A 19,795-nucleotide genomic window follows, 5' to 3' on the forward strand; every position below is an offset into this window, starting at 1 on the left:
AGGAATGGAAGAAAAAGTGCATGTCAATGATAAGCTTCGATACAACACTAACAGGAATTCAAGGTAAAAAAATCACGACATCATCCCCTGACCTCAACCTGACAGAGAACCTGAGCGTCCTCCTGAAAACAAAGATCTGCTGTATGTGGATGGAAACCAGGCTCTAAACCCCACCAGCACTCCATCTTTAAGCACAAAGTTTGACACATGTGACCTGTCAGTGGCTCCACAGTAATGTCTTTGATACTTTAAAACCCTGCAGACCCACACAGGTGTTTTTAATCATCCTGCCTGATTGGACATCTTCACAGGCTGCAGGGAGGCTGGACCCACAGTCTGGAACTCACCTGTGAGAGCTTGATGTTTGTGGTGGAGTCTCTGCCTGTTGCTCCCAACACAACGTATTTACAGTAAATCCCCACAATGAGCGGATTGAAACAGACAACAGGACCACCTCAACGTCTGCTACCCCACACAGAGGGCAGGGCAGACCCTGAAGTCTTAACAGGGGTTTCTTCTGAAGCCGATTAGCCTGTTTCTGTTTTGTCGGCATTGATGCTGGGAAACAGGTGACGTCAGGGTAGATGGAGATGAGAACGTTTTATCTTACAGATTTCAGAGCTGATGTATCATCTGTAAAGTGATGATCACCTGTGCAGCTTGTAACAACAGCTTTAGATTTTTTTTGTAGTATCCTAAAGGTAAATAGACACCATATGTGGACTCAGAGTCCATTTGTTTGTAGTGGTACAGGTTGATCGATTGTCTGTGATTATTCAATTGATGAATGCGGACAGTTTTTAGACAAATGTCCTGATAATCTTCCTGTTTCCAGACTAAAGCCTCCAATACACTGTGCGATTTTGGGGAAGTCTGCGTTTAACACCAACTCGCACAATACGAATAAAACGCATGCGATGTCAAGTCAAAGCTCACGATGTACGTGCTCACACTGTACGGTGCAATGGTCAGCTGCGCAGTGGGGGAAAAATACAGACCGGGCCGTATCTCTGCTTAAACTGTGCGATACTCTCACGAGGGCCGACAAAAATATCAAACATCGATCAGTCGATCGCCGTTCGTGCGTTGTTAATCGCCTCTAGTGACCTCCAGTACACTGCCCGATTAAAGACGCACGACAAAGCTGAAATTCGGCCCGACCCCAAAACGTACGACTCAAAATTCGGGTCAAAATCGGACCAAAAAACGTACGACTCAAAATTTGGGTCAAAATCGGACCAAAAAGCGCACAGTGTGTGCCCGGCTTAACAGTTCCGAACTTCCTCTTATTGTTGCAAATTAAAGCAGATAATGAGTATAAGAATGTGCTCGTCTTGATCTTGAGGTCACCTGACGCCTGACCTTCACCCTTCATCAGACTTTTTACAAACACTTAATGGGCTGAAGAGGGAACCAGAACCATGTAAGACAGATAGAATGGCTGGCAAAGGATAGGGTTAGGGGCAAAACACTTGAGGTCAGTCCAAACGTGAGTAAATCAACTCACAGAACACACATCTGTGTCTATCTTTTCCTCCTGTCTCTTTACCCTAAATAGTCCCACTGTATGTTCACTCGTCAAAGAGCAGCACAACAATCCAATTACCACATCACAGACACACACACACACACAATCCTCATGACCTAATGACCTTTTAAGGAAGAGGCTGATCATTTAATTGACGCAGACTGAGGCTGTGTGCACGTGTGTCACAACAAGTGAGCCACAGTAAACACTACGAAACATAAAAATTAAGTTAATCTGCAATAAAAGCTTCTGGGTCATTTCCATCGATGTGTGATGTGGTTAAATCAGCGTTCATGTGCTGTTATAAAGGAAAATGTCACATTACACAGGACGCTAATGTCGACGCTCCCTAACTGTTAGCTCTCTAGCATTAGCAGTCACACTAACAAGCACATAAAGTGCAAATTGTCAATAGTGCAGCAGACCTTTTGTGTTTATTCTCTGCTGAGGTGTCGGTGACTGCGCTGGCTGCAGAGAAAGTCAAGGTATTGATTCTAGAGCCATAACCAACCTGTTTCTTCAGACCCGGCCCTCCTTCAGGACAAAGTTTACAGAGAGACACAGCTTTATTATATTTAATGCCAAACTTAGCGAGCGTTTTCAATGATCTCATCAGCTGATTCATTGCAGTTTATAATCTCTGGGAACAGAACGCTGGCTTTGATTCAGAGGGCACATTTATGTCCATTCTCCGCTCTGTCGATAAACTAAATGGGTGTTTATGGCAAATATGAAAATAGACTAAGAGCTGACCACACGGCGATCTTCTTACAGTTGACGTATTTTTGTCTGTTTCTATGCTTTCAAATGGTCTGATTGATGGTGAGTGTTTTTAGCCTTCCGTCAATAAGACAAACAGTGCCTGACTTTACTGGTGAGAACAACGATTGATCCGCTGACATGTAGGCAGTTAGACTGCTTTTTACAATGGCCTGTTTATTGAGTCAGTGCTCCACCTTTCCAAGTTTAATACAAACCAAATATTTACTTTTCAACTGCGCAGGGAAATTATTGATCCTCCTAAGCTACGTGTAAAACTCCTGCTCTGAAATGAGATTCCTCTTTCCTTTATTGACAGATCTCCGTTCATGCATAAATCATACTTTTAGCCAGGCTAATCAAACTAGAGATTCACAAGACCCAATATTAATACCAGAAATCTATGTGGGGACAGAAATGGTTCCAGATCCATAACAGCTGATACACACATTCTGGATATCAGGACTGGAAAAGCCAGATCAGGACATCCCTGAACAAAAACATTTATTTTTTATAGAAAGGATCATGGTTTGGGTTTTGGTTGCCATAGTGATGGATCCCGCCAACATGACTGAGAAGCAGCAACAGCGATGGAACCAACGCAGCTTCGGTTATGGCCTTATGATCTTATCATATAGATCTTATAGGACTACCTTGCATGGTTCAACACCGACTAGATCATCCAGATCTAATCATGAGCCTTTCAGGCAGTTTGCTGTGGCTTCATACTGTCTGTTCTCAGCCCTGGATGAAGCTCCAGGGTTTTCTGGAGACTACAAATGTGTACAGAGTCTGGAGCAACCAACACAGAAGTGCTGAAACATTGCAGTTCCTCTACTGTCCACTTGACATCACAGATTTTATATTTATCCACTGATACTGATCATGTGGTTTTATTAAATTTTAACCTGAGCCACAGGTGGCCCCTTTCTGTCCCCAGAGTTAGTTCTTAAGACATTGAGTAGAGCTGCTGTCCAGTTGTGGAACATCTGATCCACCGATCAAACTACCAGCCAACAACAAATTAAGCCAAGCATTGGCAGAAACATATGGATTGCCCCCTGGTGGCTGGCTGTAGTATAGGTCATAAACCCCACCTCCTGCATGTTAGTGGAGATGGTTTATGGCTTAATAGCTAGCTTATCCAGGGCTGGGTTGTGGGGCCAGCAGTCTAAGCAGGGGCACCCAGACTTCCCTCGCTTCCTCAAGCTCCTCCGGGGGGATCCCGAGGCGTTCCCAGGCCAGCCGAGAGACCTAGTCTCTCTACCACGTCCTGGGTCTTCTCTGGGGTTTCCCCCCAGTAGGACATGCCCAGAACACCTCACCAGGGAGACGTCCAGGAGGCATCCGAAACAGATGCCTGAGCCACCTCCGCTGACTCCTCTCAATGTGAAGGTGCAGTGTCTCTACTCCGAGCGCCTCTCGGTTGTCCGAGCTCCTCACCCTATCTCTAAGTGAGCACCCAGCCACCCTTCAAAGAAAGCTCATTTCTGGTGCTTGTATTTGCGATCTCATTCTTTTCGGTCACTACCCAAATGATCATGACCATAGGTGAGGGTAGGAACGTAGATTCCCCAGTAAATCGAGTCTTCACCACGACAGACTGATACAGTGACCGCATTACTTTGGAAGCTGCACCAATCCGCCTGTCAATCTCCCACTTTTTCAGTTCATTTGCATTTAATTAGCTATGGTAGTCTAAAAAAGAGGGAAGTAAAACGGTGGTCAGCAACCAATGAAGCAATGAAGCAAGAAAAAATCTGAAGGGAGCGTGGTGCTCAGCACAGAAGTGGGTGGGTGTTTGGACAAAGGAGCGACGTTTGGGGCTTCTCTGCTGCACAGACTGACCTTTCACCAACATGGCGGCACCTGTAGGAGTTTGGGCTTCGCTTCTGTACAACAGGTGGAGGCGGAGCTTCGTCACCCAACTCTACAGTATAAAGGGACGAACTCACACAAACAAGGTATCAGCTTTTTGTTTCCAGATCAGCATGCAGGTATGATTTCATCATCAGTCTCCATCCAATGAGATCGAATGTATCAGGTCTGATGTCCCTGCTGCGCTGAAAGGGCTTAAAGAACTATTTCAGTGGGCATTGGAAAACCCTTTTAATCAGGCGTCTCAGGCTGAAGCCAAACTGGCTGGAAGTACTGTGTGTATCATGGCAAAGGAGATTAGAGTTCACCTAAAACCCTTTGGAACAGTTTCTGATTCATTACCCTGCTATAAAAGGCCTGAGGAAGCTGGAGCTTCATATTCTTAGACGATGAGACGATTCAGCTCAAAACATCAAATTTAACTGAAAGTCTGAGTGTCAGACATTATTACCACAGCGCTGAGGAGCCTTTAAAGGCCTCACATATCATATCTAAACATGAATGTGTGTGTGACAGACACACCCACACGAGTTTTCGCTCAGTATTAAACTTGACAAATACAAAGCATCAAAAATGTAGCCAAGCCTAAAAATAACATCATAAATTAGTAAAGCCTGGGAGGCCCGTCAGAACGCAGCCGGCCTCATATTCTTCTTCTTCTTCTTCTGTTTCAGCTGTGAGTGTCAGCCCTGGCTTTGTATTCTCTGCACACACACACACACACACACACACACACACACACACACACACACACACACACACGTCCACTGACGCTGTGGGACACACAGTGCCACATCACATGCAGACACAGCATCCTGTCAGTGGAGCGTGTCACCATGTGTGAGGCTGAAGCGTGATGCAGCAGAATATGTGGAGCAACATCTCACTGGAAAATGCATGTAGCAGTGTGTGTCTGTGTCTGTGTGTGTGTGTCTGTGTGTGTGTGTGTAGTATCAGTTTGTACCAAGTAACATTCTTAGGACCTCCATCCTGACACCTCCCAGTCCTCACCACTACTCTCTCTCTCTCTCTCTCTCTTACTCTAAGCTTGGAAATCCCTCTTAGCGACCTGCCTCCTCCTCCTCCTCCTCCATCACCTGACAGAGGTGGACTGACACGGGTGGAAACTTTCACCTCTGGACACATTTTGAAGCTAACCCTTGTTTCACTTTTACTCTGAAATAAAACAAACACAGACTTTTGGACCTCTTACTGGTGGAGCTGAAACACCACCCTTTGCTCTGCTGCAGCTTCGAGCGACGGGCTGAAAGAAGACAAATCTATTTCTGGCACTTTGAGTCTGTGTGTTATTCATTGTGCGTGGCTGTGTATCAGTGCGGTGCAGAGATCTCACCGAGCAGCGGGCTTCTCCTCTCTAATCCCCCCACTCAGAGCGCACACAGGGCGGCCAGGCGGCCCGAGCAGACCGTCCTGGATGTGGAAGAACTTCGAGAAGAAGAAGAAAGAAAAAAAACCCGAAGAAGAGCCGCACCTTCCTCAGACAGAGAAGGAGTCAGTTAATCCACATCATCACCGAGAGAAATCACACACGAGTCCAGGAGCAGGTGAGCGCGCGAGGCGGCGAGAGGCACACGCGGCTTAAGAGGCTGTAATCTCATCACTGAACACTCCCATCCCTCCCTCCCTCCCTCCCTCCCTCTCTCTCTCACTCACTCACTCACTCACTCACACGCACGCACGCGCACAAAGTTTTAATAGTGATGTTAGGGTTCCGCTCGTGACCTGAGAAGGAAAACAAACAAACCACGCGAGCTCACGGCTGTTAGCACACCTGCATCTCCGTGTCCGATATTACACGCTGTGCGCGTGCGTCAGTGCACGAGCGTGCCCATTGAATTAAAGTTCAATCAAAACAATCAAATTAAATACACAAATGAAATCTGCTGTGTTTTGTTTGGAGGTGAAACACATTCAGAGCTCAGAGAGAATCACCATCAGACACACGGTCTGTTGTCTTCTGTCGCCTCCTGCTGGCGGCAGTGTTTTACTGCACCATCACTCCATCACTACTATACACCGTCAGGGGTCTCAGACAACAACAGTCCTTTAAAGGTCGGGTAGGAGATTTCCTTCTGATGCACTTTTTGTTAAATTAGTGTAACTTCTCTTTACAATCCGATAGCAACCGATTAGTTCGGCAGTTTCACATTAAAATGAAGAATATGAATCATCTGTGGAAGCTATAAAACGCTAAAAACATCAGCCAATCCTCCGGGTGGACCCTGTAGGAGTATTGGCTGGTTGTCAATCTCAATCTCTTCCTGCTCTGCGCACCAGAGAGGTACGTGCATGATGGCCGAGGTCACAGACCGCAGCCATTGACAGTAAAACTATGGACAGAGCTTCCGTGACGTCACCCATTTGTTTCTGAAGAGCTGCTTTGAGGCTCTGTGGGAGGTTCCAGGACGTGCTGACCGCCGCCATGTTTGCAGCGACACTCCGCAGTGTCACGTCCGCCAAAACTCCACATATGGACAAAGAGGGGGAGCACGAGCGGGGTTTAAGCGATCGTGGAAGCAGGAAACTCACGCTGTGATACGTCAACTGTCGTCACTCAAGCGGCAACGCCCATAATTATGTCAAACACACTGTTCACACTGCTGCCGCCTGGCAGGCGCTTCAGGAGCGACCACACTAAACGACAGTTTCTGACCACAGGCCATCAGGCTGCTGAACCAGCGACTGGAACATTTATCATCATCGACACATCAACAATAAATGAATCCCTGGCTGTCACCTTCCCCTCAATTTAAAGTATTCTAACACACAGTGCCTCAGAAAAGCACAAAACATTAGACATTAGACATCAGTTTCTACACCTACAACCAATTTAGAGGTGACCGTGTTAACGGCTGCATCACCATGCCGCCATATCTCTCATCATTTTATATAAAAGTCTCAGCAGGTAACCGTCTGCAGGACGGTGCAAGTAAACAATCCCTTCTGTCTGTGATGACACAGTCTTGTTTAAAAGGGCAGGGCGGAGTCTTAAAACCTCACACCAACAACAACATAGAACTTTTTCACTATGACATTATTTATTCATAAAAAAAACAGGTGGCCACACGTGAGTGCTAGGTGTCCAGGTCAACCCTAAACCATCACCCCTCCACCGCCGTGCTTTACAGTGGGTATGAGCTTCTGCTGAAATGCTGTGCAGACATGGTGGTGAGCATGAAGACCAAACAACTCCACGCTGGTCTCATGTGTCCATAGGACATTGTCCCACAAGTGTTGTGCTTTGTACAGGTGTGGTTTTGTGAACCTCAGTCCTGCTCCCATGGCAGGAGGCTAGATGTGGCATAAAAATACTAATTCCAAAGTGAATTGATTAGACAAACAGGGTTCATGGTGGATGGATGGTCTTTTAGTACCAGTCTGTACAAACACTGACTTTGCTTTCATCAATAACTAAAAACCATTTAGGACACAAAATCACAACAAACTAGGCTCTACTATTTCTATTTAGACAAATCAATGTCTGACCAGTCTTCATCATACACCAACAAACCTCCATCTCCTCCTTCGAATCTTCACTGAAAGTCACCAGCTCTCCTCCTCTGCTGAGATCAGCTTGGTTGATCCTAGCTCATCATCATCTGTCGCCTCCAGCTGCAGAGATGACACTGCAGATCAAACAGACCTGCTCCAGTTTCTAATCTCAGTGTGACTTCTTCAAGCTCCTCCTAAATCCACAGATTCCTGCACTGAGACGATACGTTGTTGAATCATTTGGCCATAAAACATCAGCTTTTGTTTAGTAAAGGTGTGCCTGAAGGCATGGTGGAGTTTGCAGATGATACCACTGTGAAAGGTCTAGAAGTGGAAGTTCTGGACCACAGCATTCAGGAAAGCTGGAGGTGGAGGTACAGACACACCTCCAGCAGCAGCTCTGCCCCTGCTGGTGGACATCTGATGCTGCAGCTTCCAGAGTGGTTCATCCCATCATCTGCCGAGTCGACAGCGATTGCTTTACAGTGATGAATTCTGACATCAGTTGGCAGACCTGATCAAACATTTACCTGAAAACATAAAAAATAAACACATTTAAGCACTGTAATTAGGATTAAATAGACCATGGTAAGAATAATGGGCCACAAATGAAATATAATCAGGATCCAGCCAGGCCACAGGAGGTCAGTGTTGCACAGCTGCTGCTCCCAGCGTCCATTGTTAATAATATCACAGCAGCTCACTTCCAGTCAGCGCTCCATCTCCTTCATCCTCACCAGGAAGCGCACGCCGGCCCGCACGCCTGTTCTAATTTAACAGAGATTAGGAGAGGAAACCCTTCTTGTTGCCCCCCCACCCTCCTCCTCCTCCTCGTCTTCCCCCCCTTTGCTTTGTGGTCGGTTTGATCTCTGTCCTTGGCCGTCAGCTGGTGGACAGAACTATTCTGGGTGGGTGTGAGGGGGTTTTTGGCCCTGTTCATTGTACTGAGTCATAGGAATTGGCTCTGGGTGCAGTAGTAGTACTTTACAATTCCATCCACATGTAGAGGGAAGGATGAGCACATACAAAGGAGGAGAGATGTCCTTACATGTTCTAATGAAGACATGCTTTTATTTACTTGCTTCGACTTCTTCTTTCTATAAAGCAGGAAGACATTTCTCCTCCTGATCGAAACTTTTTAAAAGCAACGTCCAACAAAGTATTGTATCGCTGCGCACGTTCTCATTGCATCCTTTCCCCTTTTCCTCTCTATAAGGAGATGAAACGATCTTTCATGTTGTTTCCTCTTGTTGCATTATTTATTGCTGTGTGGCGCTTTATTAGCTGGTTTCATCTCAGATTTCGCAGGCTGTTTTTTGGAGGGGGAAGCCTTTGAAATGTGTTTCTGACTCCAAACAATCCATTTCCCGCTTTCTCTCAGTTGCTCTAGTCGCCTCTTCTCTCATGATAAAAAAAAAAAAAAAAAAAACTTTCAAAGCGAGCTGAGCAGAGCAGCCCTCTGAAGCCAAAATCCATTCAATACTGTCCTAAGGAAGCGAGATGTTGTTCTTGTTTCACGGCTGACATGAAAGAAGAACAGAGGATCCTCTTTGTCATTAGCCTTATTAGCATCATTAGCGCAGTATGAATGAACTTCAAATGCCTGGCTCCGAGTTATTTGTGTTACCATAGAAGCAACATAAGTAGTATTTTATGTACTGTGTTGGAGACTGTTGCACTGAGAATGAATTGTGTGTGTGTCTTCACTGGATTCGACCACTAGATGGTGCAGCGACTCCTGATTCAGAATGACTGGAAGGGGAACAGGACTTACTGGAACATGTTAAAGATGTGGGGATTTTTTTTTTTTAAAACCACATAATTACAAATTAAAACATTCATTCCGGTATTAAGAAACATTACCACACCTCATAAAACCCTTTAAAGCATCTACAGGCCTTTATTTACACGTCGCACATCTGTCAGCACGTATTCGTCAGCAGAGAATGTTTAATAAAAAACAAGGACAAAAAAGAAATTAATAAACAGTGAATAAAAATGATTGGCTGTACGTTGTTTGCCTGTATATAGCCTGTAATTTAGAACACATTCCATCAGAGTTTATTGTCTTATTGTTGCATGAAGCACTGTGATGACAACAGAGTGTTGGGTTCCAGCAGAACTGACCAAGACCTTTTATTTTATATAATATAATAATACTAACATAAAAAGATTAAGCTTACTTACTTAAAAAAAGTAACTTTTGATCTTTTCTTTTTATTTTAAATGCTAAATGCTAACTATGCTAGCAAGCTATAATCTGGTTCCTTGCTAAGCCAGTTTACACCACAGAACGGAGCTTAAACATTTGAAAAATTTGTAGAACATTTTAAAAGATAAGTACCTTTTGGTTAGCAAGCTAGCTTCCATGCTATGCTAGGTTATTGATCGCCCATTTCATGCTGTGAGAGAGGATTCTGATTGGTTGCAGGACCGATCCCAGTCCTGCACAGCAGTGATAGACAGTTAGTGTTAATGACAGCATGAACTGATCATTAATAGTAACATTCTCTTATGTGCATATTTTCCCATGCTAACTGCTAGCTTGTTGTGTTTGGCTGAAGGTGGCTCACACTGTAGGTTTTTTTTTTTTAAACACAGATTCAAAAGCAATTCTTCATTATAAATAAAGATGAAAAGGATTCCAGATGAAGATGTTTCTGAAACGGACTGTGTCAGTGGTGTGTCTAATGCATAAATGGATGAAACCGTTTTGTCTCATCGGGGGGGTGAATACAGACAGAGAAATATGTTACTGTAAATTACAATGCGGACAGGAGAATCTCCTTGGGCTGGTTAAGAGCTTAGAGCACCAGCATGACTCTGAATCAAAGGGGCCATCACATCGGGTGAGAGATGAGATGAAGGTAAGAGAAGAAAAAGCAGATTTGGGGCAGCATGTGGACAGTTGGCGGTGGGGGTTGAAACTTATGTAAACTTAATGGTGCAGTATTTTTTTTCTCCTCAACATGGTTCCTTGCATCTTTATCAGGAAGCTCCAACCACTCTGCAGTAGATGGTGGATAAGCCCAGCAGGGCTGATTTGGTTTGAACTCGTCTTTTATTCATTCCATCTCTCCCAGTACCCACACCTCCACCATGGCCCGGTTTCTCCTGGCAGGCCTTAATCTCTCTCCCTAATCGGCTGCAGACGTGAGGCTTTGCCATTCCCCACAGGGCTGCGCATGGGATCCGGCCAAGTTTTCAGAGCGAGCGTGGAGGTGCTTGGTGCAACAATGGCAGAAAGGTTTCAGGTGAAGAGAACTCGGCATGCTGTTTCTGCTGAGACAAAAAAAAAAAAAAGACGGAGCAGGAGTGCTACTGAGTGGAAGCTGAGGTCATGCTTCATCATGCCTAAATGTCAGCAGAATTAATGAACCCACAGCTGATCCCAGGGCTTGAGACCACTCGTAATGCAGCTTCAAACAAACACCAGCACTTTGATTCTCTGAGGGAGTCTTCCTCAGGGTTCCTATTGTGGACCAGAGTCATAATAAACACACATAAACAGCTCTGTCTTTCATGTCGGCCTTATAAAAGAGGAATAAATAAGTACAATCCACTTCAGTGAGGGCCTTTGTGGAGAGGAAGCAGCTGGAGATGGCACACGGCCCTGGTATTGTTTGCCAGCAGCTCCCTAATCGGACCACGGTGCCTTGCTGGCGACTCCTGGACCCAAGTGAACGTGGGCCATTTCGGCCACTGATTCTCCAATTACCTTTGATCATTTCTTCACAGATCAGGGTGGAAATTGCTCTTTTGCTTGTTAAAAAAATCACTTCCCTGTCTTCCTCTTGTATGGGACTTGCATTAGAGGATTTCTGGGCCTGAACGTTGGACAATATTTCTCTGTCTGTCTCCCTTTCCCTGCCCCCGCGTTAATGTTTCTTCCTAATTCCGTCTCTCCCTTAGAAGTGGTTCAAGCTATTTACAAATCCAACTTTTGGAATGAGTGTCCAACTCCCTTTCGTCTGGGATTAGATAGAACGAGCGAGCGGGATGAGGGATAGGGAGGGAGAGAGCTGCTGAGGACAAACTTGAAAGGATTAGGAGGGAAAAATACAAAAAAAACAGCCAGCAAGTAATAAAAGTGCATGATATTTGTTGTCCGCTACAAAGTGAGATCAGTGGAGCTTCAAAGAACATCTGATTAGCGCTGTGAAGTCACCAGAAACTGTCAGAGTGAAAAGGAAAGTGTGGCCAAAGAGCTGTATAGGATATTTACTGATACACAGAGCATGGCTTGGGTTCCCGGGCCAGCTGGCAGCAGATGCTGAGGAGTAGACAGAGAAAGTGTAAAGGAGGCCAGCAGCGAGGATACAGCTGAAAGAAAGGGAGAGGTGTGTTTTAAGTTAAAGCGCTCAGAGGGAAATAAGGTGCTCATTAGTGCAGAGGAAGTGTGTGGAGCTCATGGAGTTCAGATGGCTTCAGATGGTTAAAAGCTGGATCTATCACCTAATCCCTATCATGATTAACATGTTTGGAGAGAAAAGTATATTTACTTGCTTTTCTACCCAAAGTTTTATGAGGACAGATCAATTAGAGTCGTGCAAAGGCTGGACTAAGTTTAGTGTCGTGCTGAAGAGATGCCAACATATGAGCAGTAATTGAGAGATCTGTGGCAATCTAGAGTACAAAAGGAGAGGACCAGCTCTCATTACATGCATATATGCAGATGAACTCCTCAAATGTTTGAAGTCAGACTCCTCAGTGAGGTCCACACAGTCCACATGGTGACAGCGACTTCACTCAGGGTAGTGGATTCAAATGTGGCAGACAGCTTGGAAGATGAGACCTGGACCACCACTCAGGAGATTAGGACACGTTCATTGGCACAGAGCTGGGAACCTGTCCATGCATTCATCCACAACCAACTCCGAATGACCAAGCTCACTGTGTTAGCTTGCTGTGTCCTCGAACTCCTCAGACTCAGCTGCATATTTTGAGGTCGGATCCTAAGAGTTTGTAACCATGGGTGAGACCTGGGTCCACCAAGAACGATCTAAAATGGTGGCAGCAGCCAAAATCTTCAAATCAGTGAGGTCTGCATGAAGGTGAAGGTCTCTGATTTCTAGGGTGCACAGGGAGGGCTCCTCGTCCTCAAGGTTTGGTGTTGAGCCCCTTGGTTGTAGCCTCTAAATGTCTGGAATCCATTTAAGTTCAACTTGTACACCAAACCAGATTCAGCTCATCTACCGTCATTTTCATGCAGGCTCTCCTCGTTCATGTTAAATCCACTCTTTCTAATCCGGACAGAGTCCACCTTCCACCTACCAATGTGACAGTTCTTCCATCTGTCATTGCAAACTAACATCTGCCAAATCTGAAGTGGATCATAAGAGGTCAGTTGTCACCATTGTGACGTCACAGCAGCTGTGGAAATGTTCTGGAAGGATCCATTAAAACTGTGTGTTTTAATGTAGGACGGGGCCTGTGCCAGAATGTCTCGCAAACAAAGGTATCAATCAGCCTGTGACAAACGATCCAAACAATCATCCAATCACATCGAGTTTATTTCAAGTGTTCTGGCCATTTTCACACTAAATGCACAGACGCAACATTACGCAGGGTGAGCCCATTATTGTCAATGGAGAGCAGGTCTGCCAAAGAGTGCTTGAATTGAGCCATAACAGTCCACACCGCCTTGATTTTTCCTCCAGACTTTGTTGCCAAAGTTCAACAAAATTAAACTTGGACACTCAATATGTGCTGACCCTCACAGGTTCGAGCACGTCTGCTGGCACTGCAGCGCTGACAGGAGGCCAGAGGTGGCTCCTCCACCTCCATAATTTTTACTGAGGAGAATATAAAGGGAAAGTACAACATTTGAAATTGTAACTCTGGACATATGAAAGTTGTTTTCTGTTGCTGAAGCAGAAGCGGCATCATCAGACTGATGACGTGGCTGCTGTGCATGCTAGCAAGCTGGACACAAAGCAGTGTGTGGATGCAGCGCGCCAACACATGCTGGCCTCATGTTCAGCAGAACGTCTGTCTTCACTATACATTGTTTGAACGAGAGAGAGAGAGAGAGGCAGACAAAGAGGGAGAAAAACCTTCATTTTCTTTCCATCTGGACCAGATCTAACTGGCATGCAGATGCTTCCCATCAAAAACGCCTGAAGAAGAGAAAACACAGGAAAAGTGAACACCTGAAGTCGGCTTCTAAAGCTCTGTGTCCAAACGCAGCGTGTTTGTGCTCAGCGTGAAATCACAAAAACTCCAAAATGTTCACAACATTGTGTTACACAAGTTTTTACGTGCATTTGTTGGTGTATTAACCAGCTGAGTAACATGAAACAAACGTGTCTGACTGCAGCTCTCATGCCACATGTGAACACAGGAAGCTGATACTAATAGCTCCCAAGTTGCGGTTTGGAAGGACACATGTCGTGACAATTAACCAGGGGCGGGAGGAAGCGGGTTACTGGCGACACAATGCCCCGGAGCGGCCTGATGCATGCCTGCCTGATAAACACTTTGGTCAGAGGAAAAACCAAGTGTCAGCCGGATGTGCTTTTGAAGTCTGCTGGTATTGTTTTTTTGCAGATAAAAGAGACAGGTGCCTTTGTTGTTCAAGGCTGGAGGAATGTGAGAAAAGAAGCTGCCATTTTGTGTCATTATATCCTCTTTCATATTGGCTGCCATTGAAAAAAAGGCACGTACAGTATTTACAGGAAAGGCAAAAGCTTCCATTACCTGCTAGTTTTATGTTACCTTGAGGTAGTGGAGGTTAAAAAGACTAATGGCCTTTGATGAAACGGAGCAACACTTAAGCCCTAGGAACCAAGGGTCTTTGATCACTTAACCTGATCTTCTTATATTTAATAGCAAGTGCCAAGGAGCAAGCATGGGAACAGACGGCAGCGCCTTTGATGATCTGCGCACATGTGCACCTCCAGCAGAGGAAACATCACAATGTACCAGCATGAATGAGTGAGTGTGAACAGGGGTCACCTCAGTGTGTTGTGAGCATTAGAAGTCTTTACTTACAGCTTGTCTGTGAACATTTGTCTCAATCCAATGACTGTGTGAGAGAGGATGAAAAGACGGACTGTTGTTATTATTATTATTATTATTCAAATGATTTAACTCCTATCAGCTCATTTATTTTGGTTTTAATCACTGTGTTTAAAAGCCCTCACACACAAACACAGAACAGGTCAACTGGCTATGAATCCCAAATGAAAAAGCCCTAATCCAATGAGATTAGCTTAATCTGGAGAGGACATTTCTGTAATTTATAGGGGCTGGTAGGTACATGTAAACAGAGTCAAGCTGAGTCAAGTTTGAGTTACTCAAACCCATTCAGAACCCATACAGCTTTCTGCCCATACACATGCTGAGCGTCGTCAGCGTCGACCTGCAGCAGCAGCTGCGTGGTCTCATAAATTTAGTCAAAGTATCCGTATGTGCAGGTTTCAGAGGTCAGAAGTGTTCACATTGAAATCAGGTGCAAGTTTAACACAATCGAGAGAAACCAGAACTAAACACTTTTTTTACCTCGGCCTGGAAGTGTTAGCACGCACACTGATGAGCTGAAGGGAGCAGGCTGGCAGCAGTGATGATCAAACTATAGACAGGTGAGCAGTTTGACCTGAGCCAGGAGACCACACCTCAACCACGTAAACCACATCTTCTTAGTCCACACATCATCCAAACACCTGCACGGGTTCTCGGAAGCCTGCTGAGTCCTCACATCTCGTTTGTATTCAACCATTAACGTGAGTGTTTATTATTTAGGTCTGTGCTGTGACAGTCTTTGATAAATAAAACCAAACAGCTGCAGTTCCTTTAATGGCCACTTGAGGCTGGTGGGCTGAGCCAAAACCTAAAGGGTGACCTCCATCTTTATTTAGGAAGGACTCCCTTTATTGTCTCTTATAAATAACAACAAATATCCAGTAGATGTCAACCTTCGCTGCCCCCATGTGGCCGTGGTTCAATACAGCTTCAACACATTTCGGGCTGCTTCTACTGTTCAGGCTCATTTGGACATCATGATTTTTCATGATACTTCATAGTCCATTCCTTTGTAATGTCACTTGTCCACCTCCTCACTTCATCCCACAAATGCATAAAGATGCGGAGTCTCTGCAGAGTCTCAATGAAATGTAAAGGTGTGAAAACACCTGAGAGTACAAATGCCCACCATTAAATCATTTCTGTGAGTGCTGGCTCAGAGGTGGACCGTCTCCTCAGACCTGTGCCAAACATGCCAGATGGTCAGTCTGGGTCTGGCTGCCGCTCTGCTTTTTTTCCCCTTCGTCTTTCTCCCACTAATGTATGTTACATCTGATCCACTGACAGTGACCTACATGGCAGAGGGAGGAATGAAGGATAAATAAACCTTTTTTCCTTTTAGAGGAAAACGATCTACAGCCAAGTTTAATGATGATGTTTAAAGCGCCCTTTGATGTAAGCCAGCCTTTCTACCATTAAATTTAACACTGAGTACAAGTTGGCAGAAAACTCTTCTCTCTCTCTCTCTTTTTCCTTTTAGCTCTTTGCTGTGCTGAGTTTGATAAACCTCCATCAACATGCACATGCTGCCCCATCAGACGTCTTATATAACCTGCGCTCGTGCTCGTCATTACTGTAAGTTACTCCAACTGGAGAGATCAGCTGGCGGTCGTTATCATTATTCCACTGTAGTTAAATGGACTCCGAAGTGTCCTGATCTGCTGTTTAGGTTGGATGAAAAGGTTCTGTTATGTGAGGTGTGGGTTTAAATAGGACCCAGGCTCAGACAAAACTAGTGCAACAAAAAGGGTGCTTTATTCAAAGCTAAACAACAAAAACCAGTCCAGAGGAGCAGGTGAACTAAAGGAGGGCTACTGAACAGCAGTGCCGGGCAAAATGCAAAAGACAAAAATACAAAAAACACAAAAGAAAGGAGGTCAAAAACAAAACCAAACCTGAGGATGATAAGGGAAACATGAGGAAACACGGAGGAAGAAGAAGGACGACGAGACGGTGGAAGGCAGGATTCACAAGGGGTTCACCAGGGATCACAAGGGGTTCACACGGGGAAGAACTGACAGAGGCAAAGGGAAGGCACAGGGCTTAAAAAGAGGAGAGATGACACAGGTGAACACAATTAGGGAGAAGCAGGTAATCAGGGAGGAGGAGCAGAAGGAGAGAGGGAAGGACTGAGGAGGAGCAGAAAAAGAGGACAAACACTGAAAACTAAATAACAAAAAACAATATAATAACAGACAAGGAGCCAAAACCCTGGCTCATGACAGGTTCGCTCTGACCAACGAGAGGCTGGACCGTGTATGAAACAAGCTCCGGTTGCAGCCAATCAGCCCTCTTTTATTTTGACACTTCATGTACTACAACTTTCCGAAGACTCTCTCATTGTATGTGATTATCATCTGTGCTCTTTCTAAAACAAACAGGGATTAAAGCTGTTTAAAAAAAACTTCATTCTGGATCAAATATTTACATTTATTTGGCTGATTTTTAGCATCTTTCAGCTCATTGTTTTGGTTTGCTGAGAGTTCTCTTGCTGAGAGTGAGAACAAGTTGCGTCAATGTCCGTCGTCTTCCTCGACTGACGACAGTAGGTGGACACAGCAAAGGACTTCTAAGGATTCATTTTGGCATCATCGTGTGTATTTAACGATGAAATATAAAGTGAATCTTCTGCACGGATGTGGAGGGGACTGGAGACAAACTCAAGGTGAAAACTAGACATCCATCGGCTCGGTTTACTCCCAATGAGTTCTCAACTTGTTGTCAAAAAAACACAATGACCAGAAGCTTTAATGTCCGCTCAAAGTTCAGTTTTGTGTGTGATGGAGTTTTGAAAGTATCCTCCATATTTAAAACGGGCACTCTTACAAAGTGCCATTGTGCGATCTTTAAAGACAACATTAAAGGGCACCGGTGGTGGCAGGTGGTGAGTTGGAGGAAGAGGATCTCCCTGTGGTCTCATTCAGGCCTGAGAGAGAGGACGGGGACAGGTGGTCGTCCCCTTTAATGTTGGTAGGCTTTTAATCTGTGCATGTGGCTCCAGACCAGGGCACACTGCACGCTGACCAGCAGCCCTTTACTGCAGGGCTGTGATACAGTTTCTGCTGCTGCTGTGGCCGTTTCATGTGGCTCGGAGGACTTAATCCGCCTGTGACATATGCGTTGCTTTTGGTGGTCTGGTGTTCTTCATCACCTGTCCACTACAGCTGGCAGCTGACCTATAACAGTTTATCTGCTGCTGTTTGTTCTTGGGTTATTCTTGGACGATCCTTTTGTTATTGGAAGAGATGAAAGGGTGGTTCGTGTGATCCTGGAAACAGTTTCAATGAACATTAAAGCAGAAACCTGAGAGTCAGGAGGCCTTCTGAGCCGCCAGAGTTTGGAAACATTCTCGTCTCTACAGCCAAGTCAGAGTTTGGAGCCATTAGCTGAGAAAGAACCAGCAGTTTTCCTGTGTTGTGGAAACAAGCAGGTGCATTCTGAGGGCCTTGAAGCACAGTAGTATCACTTTGCATAGGGGCTGGCCCTTGTTACCGTTTCTGCTTGATGGATTGCATCATTATCCTAACATTGTTTTTCTGTGTGCGCTAACAGGACGAACTGTCAATATGAGCGTTTCGGGTTTCGTGTTCCCAGGATCCCAAGAGGCGGAAAAAAGAGAAGAGAAGAATTTTGTTGTGGTTGTTGAGGCTCCTTTGTAACGAGGCCCCCGGTCTGTTTGATGTTGGCAGGGTCCTGCCTGCATCTCCAGTGGTGATGAATCTGACAATAGTGGCAGGTTCCCAACAGCAAATGAATCACTTCTGGATGCTTAAGAGTACACATGGCTCAGTTTCACTCCAGTCATGTTTAAAGATCCCCTTCAGGCACGTTTGGAGAAAAGACTCGGGCCCGAATCATATTCACTGAATAGCTCAAATAAAAAAAAAATGAAACATGTATATTATTAAGTTTAATTCTTGTATGTAAAATGTCTCAAAGCAGGGGTGATTTTTCCACACCAGTCTTGTGTAGGTTGTAGGTTTGACCAGGATTAGTTTCCAGGCTAGTTTGGATGAGTTCATGGAACCTCTGATGTCTGTACAGTGAAGGTCAAGCTTAACTAAAGCTCTCAAGGGTTTTAATTGTTGCTTAAATTGTAAGTTATAATCCATTTTATATCACCAATTAGACCAAAAACATAACCACTGAGTTAATCCACCGTTCTACCAGTGACAAACTCAAACTGTAAAAACCAGATGACATCATTGTAGCGTCAACGCAGTCATTTCTCAGACCTGACGAGACTCCTCTAAAGCCACAGAAGACACAAGGCTGTTTACACACCATGAGTAAGTCTCTACATGGTGAGTAAAATGATCGTTAAACTTTGGGGAAACACAACATTGACCCTGTTTCATGCTAAAATATTCCAATGCAGGACTTTGGTAACGAAGTGTCTATAACCACAGAAGAAAACACACATTTCCTATGTGTGTGTGTGTGTGTGTGTGTCTGCTCGGATCCTCCTTGTTTTCAGTATCCTTCGCACAACTAAAGTGCTCTGGCTCTTTTCATTAGTGCTTGTTTGCTCATCCTTGGTAATGATCTCATAAGGGGCTTTTTAGTAGAACAGGGTGCTCTGTGATTGAATGGTTTTATGTGGAGTCAAAGCACTCAGGTTTGCACAGCGGGGCGCCACTTCAGATCACTCAACGCAAATCCCCGTGGAGCTCCGGGGGCGGGGGGGGGGGGGCCCATCGATTGCTGCTCAGCCTCCCTCTTTACCCCCCCCCCCTTCTACCCCCATTTCATTTTCTCCATCTTGGAAAATAATCCACTTTAACCGTCCCAGCACGTTCCCTCTCTCCTTTCCCTTGAAACTAGTGATTAAGTGCTTAACCAGTTTACACACAGGAGAGAGAGAGATGTGTTTGAAATGCAAACAAATAAACACCTGGGATCTGTTTTAGGTTGTTTTGTGAGTAGCTGTGGCAGTATTTAGTTCCAATTTACCTCATCGGTATGTAAATGTAAAGGGTTGTAGGCAGCAATGAACGCTTAGTAAAACTCTGGAATAAAATTCTACATGAAGCATGTTATATCAATAAAAAACACATTTTAGGATCACAATGTTAATGCCTGTCATTTCATTCA

The 19,795-nt window shown here is 44.9% G+C and overlaps 1 protein-coding gene across 1 annotated transcript in view; it reads right to left on the bottom strand.

Moving 5' to 3' along the window:
* Positions 1–5,607, bottom strand: part of frmpd1a (FERM and PDZ domain containing 1a) — a 28,600-nt gene extending 22,993 nt beyond the window's left edge. Inside the window, exon 1 of the mRNA XM_028408167.1 lies at positions 5,520–5,607. The gene's annotated coding sequence lies outside the window, so the exon portion shown is untranslated. The remainder of the gene's footprint in view (positions 1–5,519) is intronic.
* Positions 5,608–19,795: the final 14,188 nt, after the last annotated feature.

The sequence above is a fragment of the Parambassis ranga genome, chromosome 1, assembly GCF_900634625.1.
Source record: "Parambassis ranga chromosome 1, fParRan2.1, whole genome shotgun sequence".
NCBI lineage: Eukaryota > Metazoa > Chordata > Actinopteri > Ambassidae > Parambassis > Parambassis ranga.